Genomic DNA, 25,257 nt, shown 5'->3' with positions numbered 1-25,257 from the left:
CATTTGGGTCCTCCTCCATTTGATCAGGAACCTTGAATATGTTGCATGTTCTAATAATGTTCAATGGTAGTCTTGAATGGAATCTTTTTCTAATCTCATTCTCGTCTGCTGCATTTGTCCAAAAGTCTTCAAGGTGAACGTTGTGTTGGTAGTTTGACCCTCCTACTGATGAGATCTTGTTGAAAAGATCAAAATCATTCCTCTTTGGATAAAGCGGAAGGTGAAAGAAGTGGAGCTCATCTGATGATTTCTCTGCAGCTTTTAGACATGGGCATACCTCAGTTTTCCCTTCTCCTATGGAAATTGGAAACTGCAATCCCAACTTCTTCTTCCCTTTCTGAATCTTATCATAGGCTGTAAGTTGTCGAGTAAGCTCTAACAAGACCATCTTGTCCGTTGGATACCTAGGAAGTTTGTATGGTTCTGTGGAGAATCCTTGAACTTGGATGTATGAAAAGGTAGGAAACTAAATAAACCAGGCGCCATATTCTTCAACCAACTTCATCGCACCTATTGACATTCTTATATGTGGCCTCTTTTGTAGTATTCTTACTATGCGCATGGCAAATATATCATTAACCCTCATGTAATCATCCTTCGAATACAAATGTAACTGCAGGTAACATTCATGGACTTTGAGGTGTTGGCTTTTGCTTCCAATTGGTCCTTTGCATCATAGTCCATCATAATTTGTCCTCCATGCTAGCATGTAGATGACATAGGAGCTCATGTAAAATCTCCTTGTATGCTCTAGATTCATCAACTGCTCATTTAGGTTATCACTTATGAGCCCAGCCCAATCTATTATGTCACCTTCCTCCATTACCTACTCAAAAAAATACCAAATCCAAAATTCAAACCTATAAGAATAAGGCATGCCAAATATGTGAGTCAACATCATGACCATATCACTATATTCCCTCTGCAAGTCGAGCCATACTATTTCTTTAGGAATCTTGGAATGATGCGGTCTATTCTTTTTCAACCGTCTTTTGTTGATTATTTCTTCACAAAAAATGATTCGAGATGTATAGATTCTCAGTGCTTGCTCTTGTGTTTTTCTGACCATCCTTGGATTTGAAGGAATTCCAAATGCTTTAGAAATGGATGCTGGAGAAAAATCTGTCAAAATATTTTGTTTAGAATCTCGGATGGTTCTATCTCTAGGACTGTAATGCTTGGTACATTCCATGATTAACTCTGGATGCTGAAAAGAAGGAGGGAAACTAGCTGTAGCAAAAATTCCACTTCTCACAATTTTTGTAGCCAGGTGTGTTGGGTGATAGTCGTTATATCCAAGCATTCTCTGGTTAAAATCTTTCAAATCAAGGTCGCCAAGACTTGTATCTCCAATTTCTATCCACTTTGACATGATTTTGGATTTAGGATAGAATTCTCTCCTTTCATTCTTTATCAATTGTCCTCGCGTTTCTCCTATTCCCCTGGGCTCTGCCATTTTCCTTTCCTGCAAAATAGAAAGCATACATAGATAAGACTATGCAAGGAAAGCATTAAAAACAATAGATATGACTTGTCCATAAGAAAAAGATTTTGGATTTTTGCCAAAATTTCCATACTCCTTTCAAGATTCACTTTTCAACACTTCCGCGAAAAATATGAAATTCCACAACTCGCTGCAAAGAAAATTCCTTACTGATAGGATTCAAAATCTTCTGTCGTGAATTCCCAGAAAACTCCTCGATAGTTTCAGAAAATTTCTCAAAAAAAATCTGCTTCCTTGAATTCCTCAAATATTCTCGATCTGCTCTTCAAATTTCTATGTGAGCCTGAATGATGAGAGGGTATCTTATATAAATCATTCTTCAAAAAGATGTCTTTAAAGCTACAGACTAAAATTAGGCGGCTGCTTTACTCAACCATTAAGGTTTCCATTTTTTGTGCCACTTGTCGCCTTTTTGCTACTTGATTCAAAAAGTTGCTATCTTTAATGCTCTTAACTTCATGATGAAGCTAAGTATTTCTATTTTGATTTTTTTTTAGCTTTATTAATTAAATATCAATTAAAAAAATCAATATTTAATTAACTTCCATTTTTATTTAATAAAAAATCAAATTTATTTGCAACCTTTTCTCCATTTTTTTTTTTTTGGATTATTATTCAAAAAAAATCATATTAAATATTAGTAAACTAATATTTGATTTTTTAATGTAAATCCAAAAAAAAAATTTGAATGAAAATCATTTTTTCACTTTTCCTCTCTGAATCCAACTTTCACTTCATAAGAAAATTCATCCTTCCTCTAAATTTTCTGATTTTTTTGCAAAATTTTTAATTTTCCGCTTTTCATGATTTTTAACCAATTTACAAGAGCAGGCCTTTTTAGAATTTAGGATTTTTCCTTTGCATAATATTTCCTTCACTCCTACTGACTTGCGCTTGTTGTTTTATGAAAGTGGGATTTTCAAGGAATGAAGGATAGAATCCTTCATCAAAACATTCCTCCATTTCCTGAAAACTGCACTCCAAAATTTTAGGGAGCGGGCTTTTTAAGGAATGAAAGATAAAATCCTTCATTTCCTGAAAATTGTGCTTCGAAATTTTAGGGAGTGGACTTTTTAAGGAATGAAGGATAAAATCCTTCATTTCCTTCCTTCATTTCTTGAAAATTGTGCTCCGGAATTTTAGGGAGCATGCTTTTTAAGGAATGAAGGATAAAATCCTTCATTTCTTTCCTTCATTTCCTAAAAATTCCGCTTTGGAATTTTAGGGAGCAAGCTTTTTAAGGAATGAAGGATAAAATCCTTCATTTCTTTCCTTCATTTCCTAAAAATTGTGCTCTGAAATTTTAGGGACTGCTGGCATATTTCCTAAATGGGATTAAATCCTTGTCTCCTTCAGTCTTGCACTCCGCAAAAGCTGGCAAAAGTTTTTTTTTAAAATAGAAAGGGGGCCCCCGGCTGGGGCGATGGTGACTGGCAGTCCCAACAGGAATCAAATGCAATTTCAATTAAAGGAGATCTGATGCATGAAATGAGTCAATTTAAACGACAAATTAACAACTAAGAGCAATTTAGAATGGACTTGAAACAAAATCAAAATGAATATAACTAAGATTGAACTATATTAACCATTTCCTTTGAAATGTTCAATGTTCTTAGTTGTACAGAAAATATATTCTGAAAGATTCAGAAGATAAAACAAATACAATCAAAATCCGAAACCTATCCATGTAGTGACAAAAACAAACACCTCGCCAATATCATTTAGTATAAATCGTATTCTAAATGTTCTAAGTTTTCATCGTTCTGTTAGCTACATTTCTTTCTCAAATTTCTTTTGGAAGCATTGACCATATAAAAGAAATTTTTAGCTATATCAGATTTTGGCAGAATATATCAAATAATGATGTTGTGAAGAAAAACTAACCATGTTCACCTATCCGTTTCTTACAATTTTGGATTCTCTTTCTGTCTATGCTAGTCTTCTAAATCAAGAAATCACATTCGCAACCAAAATAAAAAACCATTAACTTTAAATTCAACAGATATATTCATCAAATGTTATAATAAACATCAGAAAACTTTATGTACCAAATCTTATGAACACAAACCAAATTTTCGAAACAAGAAGCAAATTTCCAAATTCAAGAGATTAGAAACATTGATTACTTCTATTTTGAAAATGACAGTTATGAAATGAAAACTAAATAAATAATCTCATTGGTGGTTTTCAAAAGAAGTTATCTGTAACGGTTTGATAACAACTTAAATACATTTTTTGAGGAGTACATCAAATAGTTTTCTGAGATAGGATTTCCTGTTCAGATGTTACACGAATTTCTTGTCTTTCACAGATTGGAGGTCCTTTATATCACTGAATGAGCCTCTTGGCTAAATATTTAACTCAAAATATTATAGTTATAATTTTTAATTATTATAATTATAATAATAAAGTAATTTTTTCTTATAATTATATAAATAATTGTTAATTAGTTGACAGGCTCCTTCATTCACATAAAGGTCCTTAAATCTGTGAAGGATCAGAAACTTGTGAAAAACTAGAAATTCATGAAGGAAATTTGTAAAATTTAGATGATTAACAGTTTTTATAAATGGCTTGAAATTTGTTATTGGATGAGGTCAGTTATGAAGTAGGGGCTTTATTTGCTGGAAATCCGTGAAATTTAGATGATTAACAGTTTCTATAAATGGATTGAAATTTGTTATCAGATGGGCTCAGTTATAAAGTAGGGACTTTATTTATCAAATTGAGTTGTTAATCTTGAAAACCAACATGAAACTTGACTATGGTTGCTCTACAAGTAACAATCTGCATTCACAATCTCTTGTTTTGCATCGTTTCTACTTTGTTTTTCTGTGTATGATTTAATTTTTTTTATTGTTCAATGTTGTGTTTGAAAGTAGGTCATTCAAAACGGTGAAGATTTTGATTTGAAAAGGTCATGCTTAGATCAATAGCCCCATCCAGGTACTTTTTTACCCGTTCCTGCAACAGCTACTCCATGTTCATTGCAGCCAGTTTTATCTTTGACATCTATAAATTTTATTATTGTTTTTTAGGAGTCTAAGAAAATTAAAAAGTAAAACAAAAAAATTAGATTTCAAACTATTATTATTATTCCTTATGATACAAAGTGATTAAATGATCAAAAGCTACGCACTAGAAATTAAAAAATTCATGAGATTTTAATGTAATTTGAAATTGTAGAACAGCTTCGTAATGAAATCTATTTGAGATTGTGGGACTGGTCTGTAATAGAATCTGTTTAAATAAATCATGACCAATTAGGAACCAAAGACGACAACTTCTAGTCCAGTTTTTACAAAATGCATATTTGACAAAGCTAAATACAATATTTCTCTCCTAAGCTCCAACTTTTGAAATTCATTTCCGAAACACATTCGATTACCTTGCCCAAAAGGGATATAAGAAAATGGGTATATTTCTTTTGGATCAAATGTCTCTGGACTGTTAAAGCATTCCTCTTTTCATTTGTTTGTCTCATGAAGAAATGAACCTGCAAGTAGTATATATTGTTATATTTGAATAACAAAGATTATAACAAATAGAAAATATTTAGATATTTACCTTCCATCTCTTGGGAATTGTATAGGCTCCATATAGAACATCTACTTTTGCCTGCTTAAATCCACCATTAATAGGGGCCATGATGCGCAGTCCTTTAGCTATTACATTGTGTAAGTAATCTAGACATTTAATCTCATTCCAAGTGACGTACTTTTCTCCCACCCATCTTTGATTTTATCACAATCTGAATTTTCATAACATCACTTTTTATATCTAGAACAATCAACTAAAATTAAAACCATATCATCTTATTCTTGTAAAATGGGGTGAAAATGGTAACTATCTTTATGAAGTTGTTGCAAGACGTGGGAAGAGAGAGAGGTGCTTAAGAATGGTGCCCAAAGCGGAGGCAGTGGTATCATAACGGCCAGTGAAAAGACCCATCAAATTGTCTGCAATCTCCTCGTCTCTGAAACTAACACCACTCCCTTCTTCCTCTACCCTTAACACCATACTAATAAAGTTGTCCTTGTACAAAGTTAGATAACCAAAAGGAACTGAGAAATCATGGTGGCACGCACTTTCTTGGCCTTGGCAAAAGCCGTTAAGGGAAGGTCAAGATGCTGAGAATGAAGCCGAGAACTGAAATCATGAAAATTGGGTTTAAATATCTCCAGCTCTTCCCTAGACTTTAAACCCATTAAAAATATATAGTCTTAGACGACAGCATTTTCTTCACCCTGTGGTGGGCGAGCACAACTTGGCCAGAATGCCAGTCCGAGTCGAGATGGTGCAGCATGGGCCTTTCAAACCTTGAATTGAAAACCTAAAATACAGTCTAGAAACCAAATGTGTCTATAGATATATTTCTTTTAGGAGTTCTTTAGAGGAAAACATGGAAAAGTAAAATTAAAAATGAAACTATTATTGTTATTCCTGATTGAAAACTTAAAAATGCAAGCAGGCGTGCAATGACTCACTATACTATAGCATTGACATAGGCATGCCAAAGTTCATTAGGGCTAGCCAAATAAATGTTCATATAGAAATCCTTATAAAATTAGGAGTAGAGATAAATGTTTAGATAAAAATCTTTATAAAATTAAGGGTAGGGATAAATGTTTATATAGAAATCTTTATTAAAATTAGGGGTAGAAATTATAAGAATGAAGGGGATTAAAAGAAATGAATGAAATTTATTGATCAATGTGAATGAAAATAATTGATTAAAATTGAAGTTAACAAAATAATGAATCAATTAAATACATGACAATCTATATTTTAATAGAAAATGAAGATATATATATGTATGTATGTATGTCTGTATGTATGTATATATTTAATCATATGCTAGAAATCTAATGAATTAAAATTAAAGACAAAGATTAAAAAAATTAATTATATATAAAATGAATGAGATCTGTAAATGGACTCAATAGGGTTGATCCTCCTTAGAAGTATGGAACTGAGGGATGAGCAAGGTTTTTGGAGAGCAAAATTTAAAGATTTCTTTTAATGTAGGAAATAAATGACTGATTAAATGCATAGAATATTTATCAATCATTTGTACCAGACGATGTTTTTCACTATTATTAAGTTGTTGGTTAAGTATTTATATCTTTATGATTTGAGGTGGTTATCTACCAACCTATACTAGCTATACATATATTATATATAGAATTGTATAAATTGTAGTAATATAAGTAAAATGATATATATATATATATATATATATATATATATATATATATATATATATATATATATATATATAATTTAAAAGAATAATATATTTTTATTTCAACTTAATACTATTATATACTTATAAATATAAATCTGCAAAAGGATAAACTATCTTTCTAGACCTTACTTTCTAACAATCACTATTTAAAATTTTGACATAAATAATACAAATAATATTTCTAAATCAACTTACCAATATAAAGTCTTGCTCAATATAAAGCTAAGACATCACATAAAATAAAAATTATATCTCATACATCAAATAATTTGAATAAAATTAATATTAATCAATCCCAAACCGAAAAATGACATCAAAAGAATTATAAACTCTCGTTTGGATAAATTATTTATCATGACCTAACATTGAACCTAAAAAATTAGTTAAGAAAAGTAACTTAGACATGCAATTTTCATCAATAAATAAAGTTAATAACAAACTTATGGAATCATGTCATTGCTAGCCAAGTGAAAAGCATGGGTGATTCCACAAAAATACTTTTTATTAGTGTTCCTTTCCCTATCACGCCCGCTTTTATGCTCCTGTTCCATCAACTTAAAAAATGCCTTCTACTATCATACTATCATCACGTGGAACTTTTAGGATGAAAATAAATTGACCACCCCAATAAATCTTAAAAAAACAAGTACAAATGTATAAGCATAGCAAGGTTCAAATGATAGAACTTAATTAACTTTTCAGAATTATTATTCTATATATTTTTATTTAAATGTGAGGGGGATTTAATTGTATTGATTTTGTGAGAAGTTAATTGGAAATCAATTTATTATTATAATTTTACAAATTTTAAATTTGATTGTATAATTAATTTTTACGTGATACACTCAATTTAATAGTTTTTTTGTCACTTTTATATTATTTTATATTTTATAAGTCTTGATTTATAAAATAATTATTTTTCTTAAAAGAAGAATTCTATAAGAAATATTTGTTTTCACAATTTATAAGTAAAAATGAATTTTTAATTTAATTTAATTGAATCTTTATTTTAACATCATCTTATTTCAGTACACATTGAAAAGAATACTGACTTAAATGAAATCTACACTTATTTACAAATTTTCCACACACACACACACACACACACATTTTTTAAATTATATTAATCTTACATTATATTTTTTCTTCTTTTTTTTTAACATAATAAGTCAACTTAATAGTATTATATACTATTATATACTTCTAAATATAAAAGTAAAGAAACATGATTCCTAATGATTTAGAGGGTTAATTCCCATATACAAGGTTGGAGAGGTAGCATGGATACCATATGATAAAGGATGAACAAAAATCTATGTTAATGGGCCTTAATTGTTAGAGAAATAGTTTTGATAGAAGAGATAAGTGGGGTTTTTGACATGATTGACTTATGTTTACTATATTATTAGTCAAGAAATAAAGTCATTCTAATCCTAAGCTCATTTGTAATTTTGTTTAGACTACAATGGAGCAAAATCTAAAGATTGCTTCTAATGTAGGAAATACATGAGTCATTAAAAATATTACTTGGAAATAAAAGAAACAAATAGTTCATATTGATGCATTCATTCATAAGAGAGACAAAATTTTTGAGGTCCCAACCTGTGAATCTTTGATGATAGTTTTCAACACAAATTTATTGAAACTAGTCAAATTGTAACTAATTTCAATAAGGGGATACCTTAAGACCTTAATGACTTCTCTATTCTATAATACAAATTAGAAGTAGGTAATCATTTACCATTTTACATTTTTATGATATTCAAAGTTTTATTTTGTTATAACATGTTTCAATGTCTTGTAGTTTTCCTTTTCTAGGTTGTGATTACTACTCAGAAAGTTAAAGAAACATCAATTTTTGAGGAGAAGACTTTGCTACTAGTAAGTGTAAATTTTTAATGCCTATTTTTCAATGCACATGATCTATTTGAAAGACCCAATTGTAGATTAAAATGACTCATTTTTTAGTAAAACTATGTTATACATTTTGTTTTTCAAAAATATATTTACAATCATATGTTAAGAGAGAGAAAAAATCATATTCTAGGTGAACATTTACAGTTTAAAATAATCGCAAATGGTTTTAGTCAAATATTTTAGATCATTTAGATAGAGGATTTTTTAGTTTTAGGATAGTTTCTAAGGCATTAAAAATTCAAAGTAATATTTTTAATTAATAATTTTAAAATAATTGATGTTTCAATTTGAAATTTTAGAACTATTTAATTTTGAATTTAAATTTTAGAGGAGAGGAGCCTGCATTACATATATTTTATTTGAAGTCTTAGAGTTTATTTTTTAAGTTAAATTAAAACTTATATTTTATTTTTAAATTTTTGTTTGGTTTGTCATTATTGTAATTTTTTGTTTTAAAAAATTCAATGTTTTCTATTTTCTTTAGGAAATTATAATATCATGAACTTCAAATATAACAAAATAATTTATCGATCTTTATTTTCTTCTAAGTTTGAGGAGATAGGAGATACCAATTTAGGTCATGTTGACATATTAGAATTCATTGAAAGAATAAGAAATGTGGAGAAAACTTCAATTTCTCCCCAAGGTTTGGCAGCTTTTAGTTTAGTTGAAGCAAGAGCATTGCCTAATTATGTGCAGTCAGCGGATTTGGTTTTACAATGTGCATGATGTTATGATAAAGAGAAAAGAGAGATCTTCACTCCAAATGGAGAAACCATTTTGGATATTAGTCCTATCATGGTACAAAAAAATTTCTCCATGCAAGAACATTCTAAATATGAGACCATGGATTTGGAAAGAGGTAACGATTAGTATATGAAAAAGAAAAAAAAAACTATTTGCTTTGTTCATGAAAAATTGTTGCTTCAACAAAATATCAATGTTAAGAAGATGGCAAGAGCGCAACATAAATCTGAGTTTAGGGAAGAGGTAAAAGATTACATCACTCTCTTGCATAGGGTGAATGGACATAAAGAGGCAAAGAATTTTGAACCATGGATTTTCCTATTTATCATGAAAATGATAAAAAGAAAACAAATAGACTGGGCTACAATAATTAGCGATAACCTAGACAAGATGTTAGTAAATGTGTTATTGATTAAGAAATTGTACATGACCTCCTATTTCATGTACATGTTGGCTTTACATGGGAAATACTATGTCTTACAAGGGTTGGTCATATTAGTGGTAGAAAGCCAAGGGTATATGAATGTTTTCCACAATTAAAATTCATTAAAAGTGAAACACATTTCTGTAGAGTCAATGATGCATTCTTATATTGCATAATAAGAAAACTTGAAAATGATGTAGGAAAAAGGATATCAATAGAAGCATGCAATGAAATAATAAAGTTTGGAAATTGATATGTTCAATTTCAAACTTTTTCATACCTAAGATTTTCTAGTTATCACAGTATACCATTAGAATTATTGAGGTATCTTTCAGATAGAATCTTGTTACTTGAATTGTGTAGACAGATTGTGGATGTCATAAAACATTATGGTGCAAAGATAACCAATTTTTTTTTTCTTTCCAATTAAAATTGGTGGTTATTCATGTATAGATATTGATGTTGCTGAAATAGCAGAAATAGATCCATCCCCTTTTTGTATCTATAAATTTGGAAATGGAAGATGTAATTTTAACCCAGTAGGTACATTTAGTCTATGTTTAGGGAACAATTACAAACATTTACCATGTTTGGAAGACCACTGTGCAAACTGTCAGAATGATTTGGAGATTTTGATTGAAGAAATTTGTAGATTAAGCATTGATGTGATGAGAACATGTAAATTTAAGAATATAGATGATGGCATGAAAGAGGATGGGAATCGATAAAGTCCTCTATTTCCTATAGAAAAGATTTCAGCAAAAGATATCCCAAGAGTTAATTGGTAGATTCTTGAGGATACATCAATTGAAAATAGGACTATAAGTGTCATTCTTATGTCCATGGAGTGGTTACAAAGGTCATATTCTTTAATTTCAATACCTATGCTGAGTTATCAGTTTGCACCACATATTATAGAGGGCTCTAATCTAGTTGATGTGATTATGAACAATGATGATAAACATATGACTCTGAGGATAGTAAAAAAAATTAATCATGTTTCTTCAAAGGACACATGTGTGCATAGCATGCATAAAAATGTTAGTAATGGTGTAGATCTATTGAAATGGAAAATACTAGAGGAAGAATGTGTTACTATGACAAAATTACAAGAATCAACTTCACATGGATCACCTTTTATACATTTGACTTCTAATTCTCATCCCAAAATTCCACCTGATCAGCCTCCAAGTTGTAGCTGAGTTGAAGTTGTCTATTGCACTATCTCTTCTCCTTCACATTCCTTGCCATTGTCTCATAATCCAGACAAAGAAGCGATATGTTCTACATTAATAGAATGGAAATATGAACTTCAATGTTTGGGTAGCCAATTCATAAATAGAGGGCTAAAATGTAATGGAGATTGCAAATGATGGGGTGGATGTAGATGAAAAAATTAGAAAAGATTTATTGGTTTGTAGACTAAAAATTCTAATTTTTAGAACATTAACAAGATCCTCCCATGTCCAACTATAAGATTTTAGTACTTTACATAGCAAAGAGATTCCTTCAAAGTGGCTTATAGCACTTAACATGAGGAAAAGGGATACTTTTAATCTATAGCAAGAAAATGGATGTATTTAAGGATATGTCAAAAAAGAGTTTGTCACTGATTCAAATGTTTGGAGAAGATCTTCGGTGTCTTTTTGGGAAATGTCCATTGAATGTTTGATTTGAAGAACATATTTTAAAACAATTTTCCAACTTAATTCAAAAGTTTTCATGTAAAGAGGACATTAACAATTTGATGCAAAAGAAGTTTACTATCTATAAATTTGAAAAATATCCATACAAACAAACAAAACAACCAAAAAGATGAAAAGAGTTTTTGCATTTATACAGGTGAAGATGAAGTATGAGCTAGGACTAGAAGAAGATGATATAATGAAAGTCATCAGGACATACGAGGCTAAAACTACACAAAAATCATAGAATGCAATTCTTGTCTAGAATTTTTTGCTAAAATTAAATATACATGGTGGTGTTGTATGATTTTTATTTCTTTATGTAGAATTTCTAATACAATACATTTCATTCAAAACATGTCTTTTACCATGTAATTATTTCTTTTATTTAAAGAAAAATAGAATGTTTTCTGTGCATTGTATATACTTATGTGATAATTTTGTATATCACATGAATAAATGAAATAGGTTTTGTATGTTAAAGTTTATATGTTGGTTGTTTTTTTTAATTAAATAAATTGGGCATTAATAAATAACCATTATTTACTAATTGTATGACTAATATAATACTAACTTTTAAAACAATTTATGAGACACAAGAGTTAGAAAAATTAGTAGTACTTTGTAAACTATATTTTCATAAAACATATATTATATCCACTTTGAGTTTATGTTTTTATTTCATATTTATTGTTGTCGATAATAACTAAGCTCTAAATTTGTCTACAACTATCTAATAGTATTTCAAAAACATTTCTTTTCTAGATTATCTATATTAAATATCACATAATTTAATCTTATATTAGAAATATTCTTATTTAATTATTTGATCTTCATAGTAATGACACGTGGATCTCAAACTGATGAAGAGTGGAGACAACATAGAAGGGAGTATCAAAGAGAGTATAGACAAAGAAATCAAGAACAAATGAGTGCTATAGCAAGGGAAAACCGATGTCTCATTCATAATGAATAAGATAGGGAAAGATATGCTAGAAGACAAATAACAAGACTGCATGAAGAATTACATGATACAAGTAGTATTTAAGGAAATATAGATACTATTCCTAATAATATATGTCCACAAAAATGGTTTTCTATCAAAGGAGAAAACGAGAATCATCTCCAAACAATAAGTTATGACTCTAACTCTCATATGCACGCAACTGAGTGTATGAGAGAATATAAAGGATATTATAAAAGAAGAGAACAAGAACAATGGAAGGAAACCAAAGGAGCCCTAGCCAATGAATTGACAAAGAAAGTGAAGAATTTTTTTTTGTAGGAATGAGAACTAAGTTTTCAGTAGATGGAAATGTGAGTTAAATGGACTATAGAAAAATTCTACAGCAACACATAGTACCTAAAATGGAAATTGACCAACACAATTGTACTAGAAATATAAATATTCAATCTTCCATAGAGGGAAGAGAATATAGAAGCAATTGTCAAAGGGAATATATAAAGAGATGCCATGAAGAAATGAATGATACAAAAAGGGAATGTCAAAGGTTGAACCGAAACCAACAAGAAAGACAAAGAAGTGAAGGAGAGTATAAAAGAAGAGAACAAGATCAAAGGAATGAAACTAAAGGAGAAATTTGAAGTTTGTACCCTAGCAAATGAATTGTCAAAGAAAGTGAAGAAATGAATATTGTAGGAATGAATAATGACAATTTAGTAGATGGAAATCTCAGTGAAATGGACTGTACAATAACTTGACAACAAAACATAGTGCCTAAAATAGGAACTAATACATACAATTGTACTAGAAATATAAATACTCAATATGGTATAGAGGAAAGAGAATATAGAAGAAATTATCAAAGGGAATATAGAAAGAGACACCATGAACAAATGAATGATACAGAAAGGAAACATCAAAAGTTGAACCAAAACCAACAAGAAAGACACACCATGAACAAATGAATGACACTTAAAGGAAATGTCAAACGTTGGACTAAAACCAACAAGAAAGAAAAAGAAGTGATAGAAGAAGGGCAAAAAATATAGTACAAATACTCTAACTTCAAACCAATTCATAGTTGTAATGTGCAAATGGATGAGAATTATCATGAATTCCTTGAGAATAGTTTTCATAACCTTCAGTTACATTTTCAAAATCAACTTGATAGTTTGGGACACCCAGAAATGTGCTATACATGTCAAGAATGCTATCCTAGCATAAAAGTAAGATGTTCAAGAGCAGGTCCAATGTGTCTAATATGTCAATAGGAAAAAGGAAATAATAGATTCTCTAAATCGAACAATATGGATCTAAGGTCACAACCAAAGGAACTTGCAAATTTAACTCAAGTAGAAGAGATGTTGATTTCACATGTCAATCTAATATTCTAGGTGACACATGCAACAGGAGGAAAATATAAATACAAAGGCACATAATAAGCTTTCCCCAAGATATAGAAAGAATATATATTTTCTTCCACATCCAATTAAAGAGTTTCCAATGATAATTATTTGAAAAAAGGATCAGCGAGGTAAAATTATGACTTTACAATCAACAGAGATTGGGTTTATGAGGCACTAAAGTATACGATTAATAATGATAAATTTTATTCTAATGTCAAAGTAGATGATCATTCTTTGGATGATGTTGAATTGTATAGGCTCCATATAGAATATCTACTTTTACCTACTTAAATCCACCATTAATAGGGGCCATGATGTGTAGCCCTTTACCTATTACATTGTATAAGTAATCTAGACATTTAATCTCATTCCAAGTGATGTAATGTTCTCCCACCCATCTTTGATTTTATCACAATCTGAATTTTCATAACATCACTTTTTATATCTAGAACAATCAACTAAAATTAAAACCATATCATCTTATTCTTGTAAAATGAGGTGAAAATTGTAACTATCATTATCAAGTTATTGTAAGACATGTGTGGAGAGTAAGAGGTCCTTAAGAATGGTGCCCAAAGTGGAGGCAGTGGTATCATAACGACTAGTGAAAAGACCCATCAAATTGTCTGCAATCTCCTTGTCACTAAGACAAACACCACTCCCTTCCTCCTCTACCCTTAACACCATACTAATAAAGTTTTCCTTATAGAGATCTAGATCAATGAAAGGAATTGAGAAATCATGGTGGCGCACACTTTCTTGGCCTTGGAAAAATCCGTTAAGGGAATGTCAAGATGTTGAGAACGAAACTAAGAACTGAAATCATGAAAATTGGTTTTAAATATCTCCAGCTCTTCCCTAGCCTTTAAACCCATTAAAAATATATAGCCATAGATAACTTCATTTTCTTCACCCTATGGTGGGTGAGCACAACTTGGCCAGAATGCTAGTCCGAGTCGATATGGTGAAGCACGAGCCTTTCAAACCTTGAATTGAAAACCTAAAATATAGTCTAGAAACAGAATGTGTCTATAGATTTTTTCTTAAAGAGTTCTTTAGAGGAGAACATAAAAAATTAAAATTAAAAATTATATTTGAACCTATTATTGTTATTCCTGATTGAAAACTTAAAAATGCAAGCAGGCATGCAATGACTCACTATACTATAGCATTGACATAGGCACGGAAAAGTTCATTACGGCTAGCTAGATAAATGTTTATATAGAAATCTTTATAAAATTAGCTGTAGAGATAAATTTTTGGATAGAAATCTTTATAAAATTACTGGCAGAGATAAATTTTTATATAGAAATCTTTATTAAAATTAGGGGTAGAAATTATAAGAATGGAGGCTATTAAGAGAAATGAATGAAATTTATTGATCAATGTGAGTGAAATTAATTGATTAAAAATAAAGTTAACAAAATAATGAATCAATTAAATACATAAAAATCTTTACTTTAAAATTAAAGACAAAGCTAAAAAATTAATTAAATATAAAATGAATGAGATCTGTAAATGGACTCAATAGAGCTGATCCTCCTTAGAAGTATGGAACTGAGGGATGAGCAAAGTTTTTGGAGAGAAAAATTTAAAGATTTCTTGTAGTGTATGAAATACATGACTGATTAAATGCATAGAATATTTATCAATCATTTTAACCAATCAGATGATGTTTTTCGCTACTATTTAGTTGTTGGATAAGTATTTATATCTTTATGATTTGAGGTGGTTATCTACCAACCTATACTAACTATACATATATTATATATAGAATTGTATAAATTGTGGTAATATGAATAAAATGAGGAATATATATATATATATATATACACACACACACTATCTTTCTAGACTTTACTTTCTAACAATTACTATTAAAAAAATTCTGAAATTAACTTAGCAATATGAAGTCTTGCTGAATATAAAACTCAAACATCACATAAAATAAAAATCATATCTCACACTTCAAATAATTTGAATAAAATTAATATTAATCAAACCTAAACCAAAGAATGACATGAAAGAATTATAGATTCTCCTTTGGATAAATTATTTATCATGATCTAAAATCGAACCTGAAAAATTAGTCAAGAAAAATAACTTAGGCATGCTATTTTCATCAGTAAATGAAGTTAATAACAAACTGATGGAATCATGTCCTTGTTAGTCATGTGAAAAGCATGCGTGATTCCACAAAAATGCTTTGTATTAGTGTTCCCTTCCTTGTCACACCCACTTTTATGCTCATGTTCCATCAACTTAAAATATGCCGGGGGATTTAATTGTATTGATGTTGTGAGAAGTTAATTGCGAATCAATTTATTATTTGTTTTTACTAATTTTAAATTTGATTGTATACTTAATTTTCATGTGATACCCTCAATTTAATAGTTTTTTTGTCACTTTTATATTATTTCATATTTTATAAATCTTGATTTATAAAGTAATTCCTTTTCTTAAAAAAAGAATTCTATAAGAAATATTTGTTTTCAGAATTTATAAGAGTAAAAATTAATTTTTAATTTAATTCAATTTAATCTTTATTTTTAACATCAATTCATCTCAGTACAGATTGAAAAGAATACTGACTTAAATGAAATCTAAAATTATTTGCAAATTTTCTATATATATAGTGATTTTTTAAATTATATTAATCTTACATTATATTTTTCTTTTATTAATTTTTTTGCATAATAAGTCAACTTAATACTATTATATACTATTATATACTTCTAAATATAAAAGTAAAGAAACATGATTCGTAACGATTTAGAGGGTTACTTCCCATATACAAGGTTGGAGAGGTGGCATGGATACCATTTCATAAAAGATGAACAAAAAACTATTTTAATGGGCCTTAATCATTAGAGAACTAATTTTGATAGAAGAGATAAGTGGGGTTTTTTACATGATTCACTTATGTTTACTATATTATTAGTCAAGAAATAAAGTCATTCTAATCCTAACCTCATTGACATACAAGATTGTAATTTTGTTTAAACTCCAATTGAGAAAAATCTAAAGATTGCTTCTAATGTAGGAAATACATGAGCCATTAAAAATATTACTTGGATATAAAAGAAACAAATAATTCATATTGATACATTCATTCATTAATATTTGTGAAGAGAGATGAATTTTTTGAGGAACCAACCTATGAATCTTCCATGATAATTTTCAACACAAATTTTTTGGAACTTGTCAAATTGTAGCTAATTTCAATAATTGAATAGCTTAAGACCTTGACCGGATAGCTTAAGACCTTGACCAGATAGCTTAAGACCTTAATGACTTTCCTATTCTATAAAACAAATGTGTTATAGAAGTAGGTAATCATTTACCATTTTACATTTTTATGATATTCAAAGTTCTATTTTGTTATAACATGTTTCAATGTCTCATAGTTTTCCTTTTCTAGGTTGCGATTACTACTTGGAAAGTTAAAGAAACATTAATTTTTGAGGAGAAGACCTTGCTACTAGGAAGTGTAAATTTTTAATGCCTATTTTTCAATGCACATGATCTATTTGAAAGACCCGCTTTTAGATTAAAATGGCTCATTTTTTAGTAAAACTATGTCATACATTTTGTTTTTCAAAAATATATTTACAATCCTAGAATTAAAAATATAGATCTAAAGTTCTTGTGTCAATCATATGTTAAGAGAGAAAGTAAATCATATTCCACGAGAACATTTAGAGTTCAAAATAATCATAAATGGTTTCAGTCAAATGTTTTAGATCCTTTAGATGGAGGATTTTTAAGTTTTAGGATAGTTTCTAAGGCATTCAAATTTCAAAGAAAAAATTTTAATTAATAATTTAAAAATAGTTAATGTTTCAATTTGAAATTTTAGAACTATTTAATTTTGAATCTAAATTTTAGAGGAGAGGAACTTGCACTACATATATTTTATTTGAAGTCTTAGAGTTTATTGTTTAAATTAAATTAAAACTTATATTAAAATGTAATTCATGAGAAACTTTAATGTTTTGATGTAGTAAAAATATATTTTTTATTGTTAAATTTTAGTTTGGTTTGTCATTATAGTAATTTTTTTTTCTCTTTTCTTTAGGAAATTATAATATCACAAAGTTCAAATATAACAAAAGAATTTATTAGCCTTTATTTTCTTCTAAGTTTGAGGAGATATGGGATACCAACTTAGGTCATGTTGACATCTTAGAATTCATTGAAAGAATAAGAAATGTGGAGTAGACTTCAATTTTGTTGCAAGGCTTGGCAGCTTCTGGTTTAGTTCAAGCAGGAGCATCCCCTAATTCTGTGTAGTCGAGGGATTTGGTTTTACAATCTACACAATGTTATGATAAAAAGAAAAGAAAGATCTAATCTCCAAATGGAGAAACCATTTTGGATATTAGTCCTATCATGATACAAAAAAATTTCTTCATACAAGAACGTTCTAAATATGAGACCATGGATTTGGAAAGAGGTAATGAGTAATATATGAAAAAAAAAAAAAGCTATTTTCTTTGTTCACAAAAAATTGTTGCTTCAAAAAAATATCAATGTTAAGAAGATGGCAAGAGGGCAACATAAATCTGAGTTTAGGGAAGAGGTAAAAGATTACATCACTCTCTTGCATAGGGTGCATGGACATAAAGAGACAAAGACTTTTGAACCATGGGTGTGTCTATTTATCATGAAAATGATAAAAACAAAAAAAATTGACTGGGCTACATTAATCAATGATAACCTAGAGAAGTAGTTAGTGAATGTGTTATCAACTAAGAAATTCTACATGACCTCCTATTTGGTGTACATGTTAGCTTTGTAGGGGAAATACCTAGGTCTTACAAGGGTTGGACATATTAGTGGTAGAAAGCCAAGGGTATATTAATTTTTTCCACAACTAGAACTCATTAAAAGTGAAAGACATTTTTGTAGAGTCAATGGTGCATTCTTATATTGCATAATAAGAAAACTAAAAAATGATGCAGGAAAAAGGATATCAATAGAAGCATACAATGAAATAATAAATTTTGGAAATTGGTTTGTTCAATTTCAAACTTTTTCTTACATAAGAGTTTCTAGTTATCATGGTATACCATTAAAATTACTGAGGTATCCTTCAGATAGAATCTTGTTACTTGAATTATATAGCTAGATTATGGATGTCATAACACATTATGGTGCAAAGGTAACCAATTGTTTTGGATTTCGCAATTACAAGTGGTGGTTATTCATGTATAGATATTGATGTTGCTTAAACAGAACTATCCCCTTTTCATATCTATAAATTAGGAAATGGAAGATGTAATTTTCACCTAGTAGGTACATTTAGTCTATGTTTAGGGAACAATTACAAACATTTATCATATTTTGAAAACCACTGGGAAACTATCAAAATGATTTGGAGATTTTCATCAAAGAAAATTGTAGATTAAGCATTGATGTGATGAGAGCATGTAAATTTAAGAATATAGATGATGACATGAAACAAGATGGGAATCGATAAAGTCCTCTATTTCCTATAGAAAATATTTCAGCAAAATATATCCCAAGAGTTAATTGGTACATTCTTGAGGATACATCAATTGAAAGTGGGACTATGAGTATCATTATTATGTCCATGGAGTGGTTACAAAGGCCATATTCTTTTATTTCAATACCTATTATGAGTTATTAGTTTGCACCACATATTATAGAGGGTTCTAATCCAGTTGATGTGATTATTATCAATGATGATAAAAATATGACTCCAAGGATAGTAAAAAAGGTTGATCATATTTCCTCAAAGGACACATGTGTGCATCACATACATAAAAATGTTAGTAATGGTGTAGATTTATTGAAAAGGAAAAGATTAGAGGAAGAATGTGTTACTGTGTAAACATTACAAGAATCAACTTCCAATGGATCACATTTTATACATTTGACTTCTAATTCTCATCCCAAAATTTTACCTGAACAGTTTCCAACTTGTAGTTAAATTGAAGTTATCTGTTGCACTATCTCTTCTCCTGCACATTCCAAGCCATTGTCTCATAATCCAGACAAAGAAGCAATATGTTCTGCATTCACAGAATGAAAATATAAACTTCAATGTTTGGGTAGCCAATTCACAAATAGAGGGTTAAAATGTTATGAGTATGTAATGAATATTGCAAATGATGGGGTGGATGCAGATGAAAAAATTATAAAAGAGTTATTGGTTTGTAGACAAAAAAATTTAATTTTTAGAACATTGACAAGATCTTCCCATGTCTAGCTACAAGATTTGGGTATTTGACATAGCAAAGAGATTCTTTCAGAGTGGCTTACAACTCTTAACTTGAAGAAAAGGATACTTTTAACCTGTAGCAAGAAAATGGATGTATTTAAGGATATGTCAAAAAATAGTTTTTCACTAATTCAGATGTTTGGAGAAGATCTCGAGCGTCTTTTTGGGGAATTTTCATTCAATGTTCGATCTAAAGAACACATTTTTCAATGATTTTCAAACTCAATTCAAAAGTTGTCATGTAAAGAGGATATTGACAATTTGGTGCAAAAGAAGTTTACTATCTATAAATTTGAAAAAGATTGTATACAAATAGACAAAACAATCAAAAAGATGAAAAGAGTTTTTGCATTTATACAGGTGAAGATAAAGTATTTGCTAGGATTGGAAGAAGATGAAATAATAAAATTCATCGACACATATGAGGCTAAAATTGCACAAAAATCATAGAATGTAATTCTTGTCTAGAGTTTTTGCTAAAATTAAATATACATGGTGGTGTTATATGATTTTTATTTCTTTATGCAGAATATCAAAATTTCTAATGTGATACATTTCATTAAAAACATGTCTTTTACAATATAATTATTTCTTTTATTTAAAGAAAAATACAATGTTTTCTGTGCATTATATATACTTATGTGACAATTTTGTATATCACGTGAATAAATGAAACAAGTTTTGTATGTTAAATTTTTTATGTTGGTTATTTTTTTAAATTAAAGAAATTGGGTGTTAATAAATTACCATTATTTATTAATTGTATGACTAATATAATACAAACTTTTAAAATGATTTATGAGACACAAGAGTTAGAAAAATCAGTAGTATTTTGTTAAGTATATTTTGATAAAATATATATTATATATCCACTTTAAGTTTATGTTCTTATTTCATATTTATTTTTGTCGATAATAACTAAGTTCTAAATTTGTCAACAACTATCTAATAGTATTTTAAAAACATTTTTTTTCCAAATTATCTATATTAAATATCACATAGTTTAATCTTATATTAGAAATATTCTTATTTAATTATTTGATGTTCATATTAATGAAGCATGGATCTCAAACTAAGGAAGAATGGAGACAACATAGAAGGGAGTATCAAAGAGAGTATAGATGAAGAAAACAAGAACAAATGCGTGCTATAGCAAGGGAAAACCAATGTCTCATTCATAATTAATAAGATAGAGAAAGATATGCTGGAAGACAAATAATAAGACTACATAAAGAATTACGTGATACAAACACTATTCAAGCAAATATAGATACTATTCCTAATAATATATGTGCACAAAAATGGGTTTCCATCAAAGGAGAAAATGGGAATCATCTCTAAACAATAAGTTATGACTCTCACTCTCATAGGCACGAAAATGAATGTATGAGAGAATATGAAGGATATTATAAAAGAAGAGAACAAGAACAATGGAAGGAACTCAAAGGAAAAGTTCAAAGTTTGTACTCTACCCAACGAATTGAAAAAGAAAGTGAAGAAACAACTATTGTAGGAATGAGTAATAACAATTCAGTAGATGGAAATGTGAGTGAAATGGACTATCGAAAATTTCTATAGCAACACATAGTACTTGAAATGGAAATTGACCAACACAATTGTACTAGAAATATAAATATTCAATTTGCCATAGAGGGAAGAGAATATAGAAGCAATTATCAAAGGGAATATAGAAAGAGATGCCATGACCAAATGAATGATACAAAAAGGGAATGTCAAAGGTTGAACCGAAACCAACAAGAAATACAAAGAAGTGAAGGAGAGTATAAAAGAAGAGAACAAGATCAAACGAATGAAACCAAAGCAGAAACTCAAAGTTTGTATCCTAGCAAAAAAATTGTCAAAGAAAGTGAAGAAATGAATATTGCAATAATGAATAATGACAACTTAGTAGATGGAAATCTGTGTGAAATGGACCGTACAATAACTCGATAACAACACAGTGCCTAAAATAGAAACTGATACACACAATTATACTAGAAATATAAATACTCAATATGTCATAGAGGAAAGAGAATATAGAAGAAATTGTCAAAGGGAATATTGAAAGAGACACCATGAAAAAATGAATGATACAAAAAGGAAACATCAAAGGTTGAACCAAAACTAACAAGAAAGACAAAGAAGTGATAGAAGAAGGGCAAACAATATAGTACAAGCACTCCAACTTCAAAATAATGATGAAATAATTCATAGTTGTAAAGTGAAAATGGATGAGAATTATCATTAATTCTTTCAGAATAGTTTTCATAACCTTTAATTACTTTTTCAAGATCAACATGATAGTTTGGTACACCCAGAAATGTGCTATATGTGTCAAGAATACTATCCTAGCATAAAAGTAAGATGTTCAAGAGAAGGTTCAAGGTTTTAAAGATGTCAAGAGGAAAAAGGAAATAATAGATTCTCTACACTTAACAATATGGATGCAAGCTCACAACTAAAGGAACTTGCAAATTTAACTCAAGTAGAAGAGATGTTGATTTCACGTGTTAGTCCAATATTATAGGTGATAGATGCAACAAGGGGACAATATAAATACAAAGGGCACACAATAAGCTTTCCTCAAGATATAGAAAGAATATGTAAAACTCTTACATGTCCATATAAAGAGTTTCCAATGATAATTGTTTGGAAAAAGGATTAACAAGATACAAATAATGACTTTACAGTCAACAAAGATAGGGTTTATGGGGCACTAAAGTATAAGATTAATAATGATAAATTTTATTTTGATGTCAAAGTAGATGATCATTATTTGGATGATGTTGAACAAGATAGAGAATATAGTATTTTTAATAAGATAAAGATAGTTCATGTTGAGTTTGACTCAAAATCAAATGATATCTTGTTAGTAGAACTTGAAATAGAGGAAGATGATAACAATATAAATTACACAACTATGGCAATTCAACCATCAAACCTTCAAAGTGAAATGGAATTTATCCATGCATGGGTTAGAAACCCAAATATTGATCCTTTAAGGTTGATTGATTGGCTATCAATTGGTGCATCTCCAGTGAATGAATATGTAACATCGGGATTACTAGATATGGCTTTCCTACATTGTTCCCTAAAGGAGAATGTGATTGGCTAGATCCACAATTAAGATGAGTACTTTTACAGGAATATGTGAAACATCTTATTTAATTTAGAGATAATAGATTTGGGAAACATCCTAGATTTCAGTATTACATTTTGAACATGATAATGAGACACTGAACACAAAATTCCTATTCTATATTTGTAAAAGGACATATCCAAGAATTTCCAATTACCATAGATGAATTGAGAGAACATATGGAACATGTACCGAATTCTCATCTTGCTGATAAATTGATGCAATTTGGAAAAACTTTGTGAGACACAAGGTCATATTGGACTAAGAGTCAAGGAGAATTAGAAGAAGGGAAAACAATATAGTACAAGCACTCCAACTTCAAAATAATGATGAAACAATTCATACTTGTAAAGTGCAAATGGATGAGAATTATCATGAATTCTTTAAGAATAGTTTTCATAACCTTTAATTACTTTTTCAACATCAAATTGATAGTTTGGTACACCCAGAAATGTGCTATATGTGTCATGAATACTATCCTAGCATAAAAGTAAGATGTTCAAGAGAAGGTTCAATGTGTTCAAGATGTCAAGACGAAAACGAAAATAACAGATTCTCTACACCTAACAATATGGATGCAAGCTCACAACTAAAGGAACTTGCAAATTTAACTCAAGTAGAAGAGATGTTGATTTCACGTGTTATTCCAATATTGCAGGAAATAGATGCAATAGGGGGACAATATAAATACAAAGGGCACACAATAAGTTTTCCCCAAGATATAGAAAGAATATGCAAAACTCTTCTACGTCTATATAAAGAGTTGCCAATGATAATTGTTCAGAAAAAGGATCACTGAGATACAAATAATGACTTTATAGTCAACAAAGATCGAGTTTATGGGGCACTAAAGTAGAAGATTAATAATGATAAATTTAATTGTGATCTCAAAGTAGATGATCATTCTTTGGATGATGTTGAACAAGATAGAGACTATAGTATTTTCAATAAGATAAAGACAGTTCATGTTGAGTTTGACTCAAAATCAAATGATATCTTGTTAGTAGAGCTTGAAATAGAGGAAGATGATAACAATATAAATTAGAAAACTATGGCAATGCAACCATCAAACCTTCAAAGTGAAATGGAATTTATCCATGCATAGGTTAAAAACCTAAATATTGATCCTTTAAGGTTGATTGATTGGCCATCAGTTGGCGCATCTCCAATGAATGAATATGTAACATTGGGATTATTGGATATGGCTTCTCTTACATTTTTCCCTAGAGGAGAATGTGATTGGCTAGAGCCACAATTGAGATGAGTACTTTTACACGAATATGTGAAACATCTTATTCAATTTAGAGATAACAGATTTGGGAAACATCCTAGATTTCAGTATTACATTTTGAACATGATAATGAGACACTGAACACAAAATTCCTATTCTATATTTGTAAAAGGACATATCCAAGAATTGCCAATTACCATTAGATGAATTGAGAGAACATATGGAACATGTACCGAATTCTCATCTTGCTGATAAATTGATGCAATTTGGAAAAACTTTGTGAGACATAAGGTCATATTGGACTAAGAGTCAAGGAGAATTATCTGAGATGCTTAGGCAATTAGGGACACCTATAATTTCCTTTTCATTAAGTGTAGCTAATATGTATTGGCCTAATCTACATGCACTAATGCCAGGAACTCTACTAACTAACCCAAAAGAAGCCTAGAATTGTTGAAGACAAAATGTTATTAACTACTTTCACATTCTCACTTACTACATGCACCTCAAACATACTATGTTTCAAAAGGAGATATTAGAAAAGGGATTGAATGTTAAGGACTTTTGGTCTAGATATGAATGGCAACATAGGGTGTTTCCACATGTACATGGTTTTTTATGGCTTCATGATGCTCCAAATATGGATGTAATAGATTGGCATAATGAAGAGCAGGCAAGTAAAGCTAGAAATTATTTTAACAAGATTGTTCATGCATGGAATCCAAGAGCTAATGCACACCAACAT

General features: G+C 29.5%; 1 pseudogene; it reads right to left on the bottom strand.

Moving 5' to 3' along the window:
* Nucleotides 1-4,767: 4,767 nt before the first annotated feature.
* On the bottom strand, nt 4,768-19,908 carry LOC149546063 (protopanaxadiol 6-hydroxylase-like; annotated as a pseudogene).
* Between the last annotated feature and the right edge of the window lie 5,349 nt (nt 19,909-25,257).

The sequence above is a fragment of the Cupressus sempervirens genome, chromosome 7 (assembly GCF_028749045.1).
Source record: "Cupressus sempervirens isolate cs-2001-9-10 chromosome 7, ASM2874904v1, whole genome shotgun sequence".
Lineage (NCBI taxonomy): Eukaryota > Viridiplantae > Streptophyta > Pinopsida > Cupressales > Cupressaceae > Cupressus > Cupressus sempervirens.
Note: the sequence above shows the minus strand (reverse complement) of the source record. Positions and strands in the feature narration are given on the sequence as shown.